Genomic DNA, 12290 nt, shown 5'->3' with positions numbered 1-12290 from the left:
GCTTATCCTTGTCTCTATTTTATAGCCATGACAGCAGTAATAGATGTCTGAGAAATACCTAAGCCATAATAAATCTCAGTAGAAAACCCAAAATGAAATGTGACCTCTCAAAAATTGTAATTTTATGACAGCAAAAATACAATAGCACCTTATTGCAAATGACAACTTCATAGACACAAAGAAACCAAACCCATCTTATCACCATAGTTCACTCCATGTCTAAATGTGGACAAGAAGAATGAGAAAAGCACAGCCTTGTTTACAATACTGTCTTCTTGAGGTTCAGGCAGCCATTCCAAAAATAATAGCCAGCAAGTCACAACAAAAAGCCTTGCCTGGACCTTAACTCCTTTTGGCTCTACATAAGGTAAAAGTTAAGTATAGCAGTTTTATTCCTTCACAACACAGGGTTGTCCATGACAACACAGTTACCACAATCCTTATCTTTCACACTGTTTTGACTGCCTGCAGTTGCATTCTGTTCACTGCATTTCCAAAGGCAGAAATATCCTCACGTTTCAGCTCTCCCCTGGCTCAAGTCTCAGCTGGAAGCTGAGAGGTGAGTGTGCAAGAGGTATCCTTGGTGGTTTAAGGTAACACAATCAATCAGGAGACTTACCTAAGCTCAGCCCAGGGCCAGTATCAAATATTCTGAAAGCCTTAGAAGCTGGGATGTCTACCAAAGACTGCTTACTCTGATAAAAGGGAAAGACAACTTCTTCATGAGCTCTTTTAGTTACTTCACAGAATGAAGAGGAGTAAGATTTAATGGAATAGGCCTTTAATTGGCTCACCAATGCTAATGAGACCCTCAGTAATTATCTTGCTCAATAATTTTTCACTGGATTTAATAAAAAAGGTTGGGTATTTAGATTCTCCTGCCATATTGAACACAGGTACCATATGAGCTTGCAGACCCTGGCCCTAAGCAGACCACAGCACATGTGAACACAGACTGTAGCTGCTTGTTACTATAGAGAGGACAGTGTGGGAGGCAAGCTGTAGAGTTTTAAATAGGTTTTTAAGACCTAGAAAAAAAGCCTGAGTCAACTGCAGAGAATAGGGAGAGTGAAGGGAAGGAAAACTGATAATGCTAGATGCATAAGCAGGTTGGCAAGACTGGTGACACTTGGTGCTTTCCTCAGAGCTTCAGCTTTTAGAATTAAGGGGCTAAGGAGAGAGATTGATTTAATTTAATGTTAGAATACTTTTAGCTCTTGACCAAGTCATTCCAACATTAAATTTGTAACACGCTCTCTGAAATTACACATTACAAAAAACACTGAAGCCTTTAGAAAGGGGAAAAAAACATTCAGGAGCTGCATCATTGATACAACTTATCTATTGAGAAGTGAAATGTTCTTAACATAAATAGTCTTGTTTTGTTTTGAATGTCAGTACTACATGTTTTGAATGTCAGCACTACTTTGACAGAATCACATGGAAGTATCAAAGGAATCAGCAAAGTTTTGGAGAACAGAGGGCTAAATGAGAATAAGATAAGAAAATAAAGTGCTTTCCTTCCATTGTAGCTGCCTTGGTATGCAGAATACAAAGGCTAGCTTCAAACTGCATAGTCCTGTCCAAAGTGAATCTTGAAATCACGGTAGCTGGAGCTGGAAATTGGAAGATGCACTGATGCACTGTAGTTCCCAAGGAATGACTTGTTCTATTATAAAAAACTTTTTTTTCTTAGAATTCAAAGAAATAAAAAGTGACTATATCCATGGTTGCCTGCTGATCACTGGGACTGCTCTAAGGCTCCTGAAGCACTCTGGAAATACAAATTCTTTCATTCACACGCAGGCGTTGCAAAACCAGCCTTGTAGCTATGTTACAGAAGAATAAATGGTGGTTGGGGCACACCACATGACAAGCTCAAGGTCACAGAGTTAAGGAGGAGCAGATCTTGGAATAAACCAGAACAAGCCTATAATTCCTGGTCCCTCTTGGTTGGCATTCTTTCCTATTCCTATGCTCGAGTCTGATGACTCTACAGCACTGTAAATACCAGCCAGTCCTTCAGTACAGAAGGACAGGGTTTGCTTTAATGCTATTTTTAGTTAAGCAGATCCCACTTTTAAATCTGCAACGCCTTCATTTTCAATATCGTGATTATGTTTAATGTTCCATAGGAAGATGAGGGGATTAGTATGAATCAGAAAGCACAATGCAGCGTAGGCAGTACCATGCTGCCTTCTGAAACACCAGCACAGAGCAAGTAGGAGCTTCGGAGGGGGCTCTGCACGGGGAAAAGGCATTAGGCAGCTGGACGTGTCAGCTGGGTGCCTCATCAGGCAGCTGGTGCAAGTGGAAGGTCAAGAGCACATTTACTGTTTACTGAATTTGTAAATTACTAATTATTCAGCTCACTAAGCAAGGCAGGCTTATTGCCTGCGTGTGATATTCCCCCTCCTGTCAAACCTAAGCACATATGGAAGAGAAGGAATTCTCAACTATAATGACTTCCATCTATCAAAATAAAGTACCATAATAAAGGATGTAAAGAGCTATGATAGGTAGGTCACTAGTAAATATAAGCACACTTCAGAGCTGGTCAGAGAACAGGTGTAGAAGTCCAGCTGAGCACTGAACACAGCAGTTCTCTGTCTCTGCAGAGAGATCAGGGGCTCCTTGCTAACCAGGAGATTGTAGCATTTGGTGTCTGTGTCCATGGGAAACAGTGGCCTAGGAGTTAAAGAGTGGTCTGCACTCACATTCCACTGCGGGAGACAGAGGCAGTAGCCAGGCAGACACTGCCTCAGAGCCAAGGAGATTTCAGAGCTACTGGCCAGCAGAAGCTACACCACAAGGAAGGAGACTGCCAAGAAAGGAAACAAGGAAATGGTCTGCAACATGAGGGTCAGGAAAAAAATTGTGTGGTGGGCCTTGAACCAAGAAAACACATTTGTTCTTCCTGTCCTGTCAGCAAGAGAGATTATTTTGGAAATGAGCTACTCAAGAATTTGTAAGAAAGAGACCTGAGACAGAGTATACCATCATCTCAAGTTGCAGAATGAATGAACTCTGATGTCTTTTAGTCTGCCTACATTGGAGCAGTCAAAGATGACTGACATAATGATGCTTGTGGTAGCTTGAACTGAATAAACCCAAATGAGAGGAAAACTTGATTAGGTTAGCCATGTGGCCAAATAGGCATGTCTTCTTCTGTAAAAGTGTATGCAGGGAATATCTGCCAAAAGAGGGATCAAAATATGACACTTCTGGAGTGAATAGGACTCAAACCCTCTCTACCCAGCTTTTGGGTATATGCAATATCTACCAAGACCCCTTTTGAAGAGGGTTACAAGATTTACCCCCTCCTGTACTTGACTGCTCAGACATGAGTGGCAGTGAAAATTAACAAGTTACCAGATCTTCCTGGGGTAAAGACGAGAAAGGTCAAGAAAAGAGGAATTTAAAGTCAGTGTTTGGCATAGAGGGATGGAAATAAGGGCCAACTATAGCAGACAAATGGGGCAGTGCATTTCTCAGATATTGGAAAAACAGAGGTAAATAATCCAGGTGGGAGGATGGACTTGAAAACAAACACAATTTAAAAATCCTAAGACGCTTATACCAGTGGAAGAAAACAAAGCAGCAATGAAAATCAGCTGTTAAATCCAACAGAGAGACTTTGGATAAACTGTATTCTTTCAGAAGTTCTGCACCAAGGCCTAGGCATGCCACTCAATCTGTACATATCACTAGAAGCCAGGCTTTATAGGCAGGGATCAGCCACTGGGAGCAGGGGAAGTGAGGTAATGCATTGGTGAGAGGGCAGTGAAGAGTATTCTGCTAGATATGCCAAAAAGAGCTGGTTTTGTGACAGCAACTTTCATTTCTCAATTCTGGCTGGGATAATTCTGCATCAGAAAAGGGATATTCACCTGAGATGACTTGGAAACACTACACAGCACAGCTTTCTTTTTTTTCCTGTCCTTATTTTTAGAGTAGGACTACTTGAATACAGACTTCCATGGAGACAGTTCAAGACCTTTTCAATCACAGTTTGATTTCCAGACCCTGCATTATCCTAAAATGCATGAAATTGCATCTGACATTCTGAAAGATCTGTTTCAAAAGTAAGAGGCACTATTGGCTTCTCAAAGCACTTCATGCAAGTAAATTCCCAGTGGACAGATGGGAGCACCAAGGGGCTGCCAAATCATATCTCAAGTCTTGCAGCAAACAGAAAATGCATATACATCTACTGGTTTGAGTGTATGTGAAGATGTTCCTCTAAGCCTTCTCAGTATCATTTATTATATTAATGTCTATCTCAAGTTATGATCTCATGTCCACACCCAGTTGCCTACCATGGCACTGTGCTAAGTGACCTTGGTGAGATTCAAACAGTCCTGGAAGGAGTGGAACTTTGAAGGAGATTTGAAGAACTCCCTGAGTCATGATGTTGTGCTGGGCAGTGCATACCCAGATCTTGGAAAGCGTTGCTCCTACAAGTGACTGTGCACTTGCAGGGTCACGGGTCAGCGGGACATGGATCCCCTGTGGGAGCTGACTCTGAGGGGCTTGGAGAGGAGGGAAGGCACTCCGCCTGATTCAACTTTTATTTTAACTCCTACTTTAAAAGCTGTCAGGTTAAAAAAGAAATAACATTCCCAAGAACTTACTAAAGAGAACTATGGGAAAAATTAAGCTGGCACAATTACTGTGGGATAAATATGGTGCAAACAGCAGGCAGAAAGGCAGGCAACTATTTCCTATACGCAAGTATGGCTAGAAACTGCTTCTCCCTTGTTTTCATCTACCCTCAAGTACAAAAGGGCTAGGTAAAATCTATACAAACATCACACCTAGCAGGCAGTGTCCATATACCCCTGGATTTTGAGCAGTATCTTGACTCCCTTGTGCTTTCCCCCTTTGTTTTTTTCTGAAGTACATTTCAACTCAGTTTGTCTTTTAGGCTTAAAAGAATATTCAAGAAGTGAAACTTGTAAGTGAAAAGCAGATTTAGAGATCATCAGGCTGTTGAAAAATGGGATTATGGATCTTCAGTTTTTGGAAGGATCAGCAAAATGTGATGCATTAAGTTGCAAAGACTTTAGCACATCTTTTCAGTGAACTATACATTGTTATACTTGTGATCTGCTTTCTACAGAGGAAGACCAGTCACTCCCACCACAGACTGGAAGCTTCTTTTGAAAAAGAAGGGCAACAGTGAGATTTGGAGTTTGCATGAACTGCTAGTGACCCCCTTTGCTGTTGTGTCAGAGGCTCTGCAGCACTGCCTCTGTGCCTCACCCATCGCCACACTGAGCTTTCAAAGGTCGGTTGGAAATCAACTGCAGAATAATTACTGCAGCCCTTGGCTCCAGCTCTAACTTGGAAAGCGCTAAGTCATCAGCTCTACAAGATATAAATTATCATTTCTGGTCAGTTTCAGTGAAAAATATGAAAGCCACAGCATCTTGAAAGAGCATCTGGACATAGCTTAAGTCCAGTCCAAATAAAATAAAAACACATGATGGGAAATGTGTAATGCTTTCTGCAGTGGCTTGTGATGGCTTCAGCACAAAGGGGCAGACAAGGATGGCTTTGAGACTGAGCAGTGCATGTGCTGTCCTGTGTACATTTCTTATGACCTAAACCTGGTCTGAAAAGCTAAAAATACTTGTATAGTGGAACTTCTCCATAATCTTAAAACAAAGCAATCTTGACCACCTTCCTTTTCAGAGTTCCATTCTTAGTGCCTGACTGCAAGGTAAAAGTCACATCTGGACAGAAGGAGAAGGTCAAGGAGATTAATGCACTGCAAAAGATATTTTGTTTATGAATTGCTATTTAACATTTCCCCATTCTCACATTTACTAATACTCTCTAAGTGATTTCTGCAATAGGTTTTCAAGCTAAAGACTAAAAAACTTAATTCTTTAAAACCCTAGTCATGCAAACCACTTGATAAATAGCTCACGTGAGCTGTTTGCATTAGAGTGAAATCTGCTTTTGCAAGTAGTTGTCCTAGAGTTCAACATTTGCCTTCTTAAAATACTTTTATTTGTCTAAGATTAGCTGTTTCACAAACATCCCTTGGCATGATTTCTTCAAACTTCCTTGCTAAAGTACTGCTAAGATGAGAATACTGCTCATAGGTAAAATTCTCCATTTTCTTTAAACAGAGACAAAATGTACTTTCAGTTATTTGTTGTACTGTGCTAACAGAATATTAATCAAACTATTAAGAAACATTTATCCAGTTATTGTGCAGAAGCCAGAACTAAGTACCTCACAGTCTTATACAGAAAATGTTTCTATGTGGAAAGGATGTACCAAAGATCCTATTTTATAGCCTAAAAGCAAGGCCTAGAGAGGCTGAACAACCTTGTAGAGATTGCCCAGAGCCTTCGAGAAAAAGGAAAACAAACAGGCACTCCTGTTTATGTTTTCTATTCCTGAATAAAAAGGAAAACTAAATTACCAAATGACCCTCTCCAAACAGCACCACTCAGTCACAGAACACTGATGCTTGTCGGATTCTTTGAGGAATATTCCAGGCATGAGTCTTTGTTTTAGCCTCTCTAACACTTTGTCTAATTCCTGAATCCCAGTGGTATTGAGGTAGGATATATTTTGGCACACCACAAAAAGTCCCAAGCTATTGTGAAAGATTTACTTAGATAACTTTCTGTAAAAAAAAAAATGCGAGAGTCATTACAAGTATCCCATTTACTTCTAACTTTGAAGTTAAAAAATCACAAATGCTTTAGCTAGCTAAATATTTATAATAGCTTGTCTTTATGCATGCAATGCATAATGCCTTCCAAGTACTTTAACAAGCTAGAAATAGAGAAACATGCAAAGCTGAAAGAGCCATATTTGGGGTGAAAAATGGAAATTGTTTAAAAACATCACATTCAGTTAGAAGAGAAATGACACATTTTAATGTATGGGCTATTTTGAGTCAAGCAGGCGGTAAGGAGTATAGTTAGAATTTGGCCAGAATATCAGACCAGGATATCATACTTGCGAAAGAGAGCAGCTGTCAGTAATAAAAGTAAATAAGCAATAGGAGCCCTCCAAAGAAAGAGACATCTGCACCCATGGCCAGCCTGGAGGCCGAGCTCAGGCATGACCTGTGTACAGCAATTTCAGTGCTCCTTCCTGCAGTGCCCTAGGTTTCCTGGTGAGGAAGCATTCCTTGAAATAAACACCTACTGTCCAAATTACCCACAAGATGCCCAAGGCACATAGTGTAGTTGCACCCATTTGTCTTACAAAGTCCTTGGAACACGGATGCTCTTCTTTCAGCATAGGTCTTCCCTCATTCAAGCACCAGCGCTCCCTTTTCTACAACTTGGATTTCTTCCCTGAACATCCCAGCCCTTAGATTTCAGCCAGCACAGCAATGGCAACAGCTGAAAGCCCTGGGTTCTTTCCCAGTCTGTGCCTACAATTGCTGCAGATAGAAAACATCTTTGTGAGAAGTTCATGATGCTGGCAGGAACAGCCATAAGATGGGTATTCCAGTGATGCTACAAGCTGTCAATATTGCCACTCGACAGCAGTTGGCAGCAAAGCTTGTCACTGCAGGCCTGACCTCATCCTTCACTGCTTGGGTACTCACAAATCCACCTCCCACGTCACTAAATGCTATTTTCATTACTGGGAAAGAATGAAGGGGGACACATTTGCTCTGCAATCAATACATTTATCTGTGCAGTCAAAACTTTGGGTAGACAGGTACATAATTAATTGCCCAAAGTGCTTGAAAATTCGCATTAAATTAATTTTTATATGTATGTTCCATTAGCCAATTTTCTGCAGTTTGTCCATCTATGTATTAATTGTTATGTGTTCCTGCAAAAGCTTTATTCTCTATAAATCAAGAACTGCATTGTGGCACTTCTGGCCTTTGTTTTTTCTCTACTTTTAAAGTCTGTTTGCCAAATGCTGTGGTTTTGTTTGCTGAATTTTCATGACAGATGCAGACTGGTAGTGCAATGAAAATGCATTTGACCATTTCTCTGGACTCCCAAAGAGCTCAAAGCAGAAAGGCATGGGGGAAGGAGGGCAGGGAGAACCAGCACTTCCCTCATGTCACTTGGCTGTGGAGACTCAGCTGGGGGCTGTAAAGCACTGAACATTCTGTGACCAACAAATAACACTCTGTTTTGTGTCTCAGTTGCAGCTCCAGCCCCCTCCTTTCACCAGACAGGCTGTCTAAAAGCTGTTACATTAATGCTTTCTTCCACATATAACAGTTCTGGAAATTTTCATATCTGGGTTGCTCAGGGGTCACAAATGAGATCCTAACCTCTTTCTACAAGGTTTTATACAAATTTACTGATCAGAAGCTGGAGCCTGAAGTCAAATAAACTGTCAAGGAAAGAAAAGTGGTGTTATTCTTCACCCGAGTGTGACAGAGAATGACACTTCTTTGGGGTGCATCTCCTTAGTCTAGATGGCCCATGAAGAAAACACACTACAGAAGGTATAGACAGCCTGGGGCAAAGTTTCTAAATTTGAGGTAGATTTATTCCAGTTCAAGGCTAGTATGACTATAATATTTTTTTCCTTTCCTTTCAGCTCTGAGATTTTCACAGAATACCTAGTGTCAAACCAGACTGACTTGCCTAGGATCATAAAAGGCATCATTTCCCAGAAATGGGAGACAATTTTCTGAATCCCCACCTAGTACCTCATCATACCTTCCTTCCTTATTTCTGCATCTTGCAACACCACTTCCAGTATATTGAATGTAACCTTAGCTCTGAGAAAAAATAATCTTCTATTTAGAGACAGAACAGGTCTATACACGAGTCTCTAAGCTCCTATCCTACCTTTTTCCAGTCAAGATACACATCAAGGGCTTTGACAAGGGTGGAAGAAAAGCAACTGAAGTAACTGTTTCAAAGCTATGTGGCTGACAGAAAACTGCCCCATAATATAAATATGATACATATGTACAGCTATAAGAGAGCATCTCTCTGGAAGCACACACTTGACAAATCCCTTGCAATCTTCATCTAAACTATTGTAGCTTCAGATGCACATATTCATCCAAGACTCAGAATATTCACTGACTCTCAGTTAAAATAGAAAGGCATTACTAGCAAAGAGCTAGTATGCCAAAAGGAGATGTTGTGAACTGCTCTCAGCTGGGAGTCTGATTTATGCAGTTTACAGAAAGGCTCTGAAAGCCGCACATGAACATGAAACACAAATGCTAACAGGGTACAATGAGGCTGTTCTCACAAATGTCTCATCAATAAACATCATAAAAGACTTGCATCAAGAAATAGTACTCCATCTACACTATAAGCAAGCCATAATAAATAATGAAAACATAAATAGGAGAGCAATAAGGAAGGCAGGCAGAGAGTACAAATGTGACCACTGAAACACAAATAAAGCAGCAAGGTGACTGGTGAAAACAGGATATTTTCCATATAGGAAATTGTGCATATCTTTCTACTGCAATAGACGTCAGTACTGGGGTGAGGAGTAAAACACATGGATTCATTCTTTTATCAAGATGCTGGAGTACAGGGAACCAAGCCCTTTGTGTTTGCAAAGAGTCACTTGGGAAAAAGTAATTGGAATTTATTTTTAAGTGAAGCACTTGCACACCTCATATTGCAGTGTGAATCAGAATTCAAAGATCTTTTATTTCTGCAGTGTAACTTACTTCAAAAAGCCTCTGTTCTTGAATGAGTATATCAACACAGTCCATTTTGGTTTGTGCAATCAGTGTTAAATTCACCTGACTAGATTAACTGTCTGAAGCACCTCCACACAGACAGACAGTAAATAAGGAAAAGAGATGCACCATAGACAAAGAAAATAAAAAGACAGGGCTACAAATCTCATTTTATCTCGTGCTGCAGGCAAAGCTTGTCTCTAAAGGTATCAGGTGAGTGCAAATGCAGTCCTTAATTCATCCAACAAATGCACAAACCACATTAGCACAGCAAATTAATAACCTAGCATTCATATGAAAAGGCTATTGAAAAACTAAGTTGAAGATAAAAAATGGAATCTATTTATTCTTGAGCTCTTAAAGGATTGGCATTTTCTTTAATTAGAAGCAAGCATCCACATAACAAATGCAACCTTGTAACTTTTAATAGCTGGAGCATAATCATAATCAGTTGTGATGGAAATTCCAGATTGCACGCTCTCATCTCTTGACCTTGGAGTCACCATGTTTCTCCCTATCTGTATTTAATACCTTTGTATTGGGGGGAAATGACTTTGTTGGGAAAGTCAATAAATACAGGCAATGTAACATCCTTCGTATTGTCACAAGTGCCACAGGCCGAGTCTGTGTTTGAAGCTGCAGCTGCACAGGCAGCACTTGTCATTCTGGGCAGAAAGGACAGAGCACAGACGGCCAGGGAGGTGCTCACCCCATTTGCAAGCGCAGTGGGGAGCGCACTGGAGAGGTGACCTGCTCAGCTTCATGCAGCTCCTGGTCATGGACTCCCTTCTGCAGCAAAGAAAGGGATGGCATGATGGTGCACAGAACCTGCTGGAGACCAAGGCTGTAATTCAACTGCCTTTCAGATGTGCTGCACGTGAAACTGGAGCTACCAAGCAGCTGCATAACAAATACTAATCTTCTAGCACCAAGTGGTGGTAGAGCAGAACAAACTGCATTAACAAGCTAAGAACCAACATGGTCCAGACCTTTCTCCTTCAAATTGCTCCCTTTGTTCTGTTTTGTTTTTTCACAAAAACTAAACACCAAATATTCACACGTTGTTGGGAGTTGTGTCCCTCTCTGCTCTTCTCCAGGCTAAAACTAACTGATGACTCCTCCAACTCTGGCTGGAGGCCATGGCAACATCAATTTTGTGGGACTGCCCAGCTTTATACTTGGAAGAAACTCAATTTTACTTTTAAAAAAAAAGTCCCACACACCCAAAAAGAGAAAGAAAAAAGGAAGAAACCAAACCCCACAAACAAAAGAGCAACAAATTTGTATTTCATCAGTCTCTCTGCATTAAAAAAAAAAATTAAAAATTAATGGTTGTGTATCCCCTACCCTCACATTCCTCACAGGTCAGAATTATTGGGCTGCTGAAAAACAACAAAAGGCAACAACAAGTTTTGCCTTTGAGCTGCAAAAGAAATTGGCACTTGAGCAAGAGCTCAAACTCTGTGCTGAAAGACCAGAAGAAAGAGGATCATAATGATTCAAGGAGTAAACTCAGAGAAATGCTGATTGTGAGATACTGAAATGTTATTTCCTGAAGTAATTATTTGCCTCAGTGAGTGCCCAGAAATCAGCTACACTTAAGGTAGTTTGACACCTAACCCAGCTTTGTGTAACACAGCTCTCTGGACAAGCTACATACTTATATGAGCTCTAACCTGCCTCTCCTCTTTATGGCATCATTTAGAACATTTTATTAGCCATATTTTAAAAATCCCACATGATTTCTTCAAACCTGGTCTTTATTTGCCTTACAACTTTCTGTCTGTGAAACAGGATACAACTTCCTATCTGTATGATATCTGTAAAAAAACCATTAAGCTGCATAAAAAGGATTCTATAATCTTCTGGGATAAAACACAAGCTCTTTCAAGAACAAGAGGCACTCAAAAAAGCCTCCCACCCCTGCCCCTGCTATCACATCTGGAAATGTGGTGCTCTGACTTTCACAGAGAATTTCACTCTTAAAGAGCTTGTTTTAATTCTTTTCCTATTGGAAGGAACAGCTAACCACTCATTGACTTCCCTGCCACATTCCCTCTCTCTACCGCGAGATTTTGCACTAACACAGGTGTAAACCCAGGTAATTTCACAGCACATCCATTGGATCAAAGCAAATTAAAAAGTAAAGTATAGCAAACAGGGCCTCTGGAGCCTCCAGCAAGGTGATGAGAGAAGCAAGAAACACAGGCAGTGTCTCAGTCCCTTCAAAAACAGCAGCCCAAAACGTACAGAGCAAGCACAGCAGGCAGAGCTGGAGCGCGGCCACACTCCTCCTCGCACCAGAGCAAGCCTGTTCCTCGTGCCCTTTGATGGCAGAGGTTAGCACTGGCAACAGGCACACAGAGCTTCAAAACCTGTGTGTAACCTGAATAAAGAAACTCAGAAGTGAAAGGTCACAGCCCAAGGCACGGCTCACAGAAGGAGAGACACGTAGCGCTTCTTGTGGGGCACTGGGACGATCTGCACACGCTGCGTACAAGACAGCAACACATGGCACAGGAGCTCGTTGACAACTTAATGACTGTGTTACTTACTCTGGTGGCTAAACAAAAGAAGATGCAACTCTGTAGTTTTATCAAGGAAATTCTGTAAATCTAACTTAGGAAGC

Source organism: Passer montanus, unplaced genomic scaffold, assembly GCF_014805655.1.
Source record: "Passer montanus isolate IOZ18808 unplaced genomic scaffold, ASM1480565v1 scaffold61, whole genome shotgun sequence".
In the NCBI taxonomy this organism is placed as follows: Eukaryota; Metazoa; Chordata; class Aves; order Passeriformes; family Passeridae; genus Passer; species Passer montanus.
Note: the sequence above shows the minus strand (reverse complement) of the source record.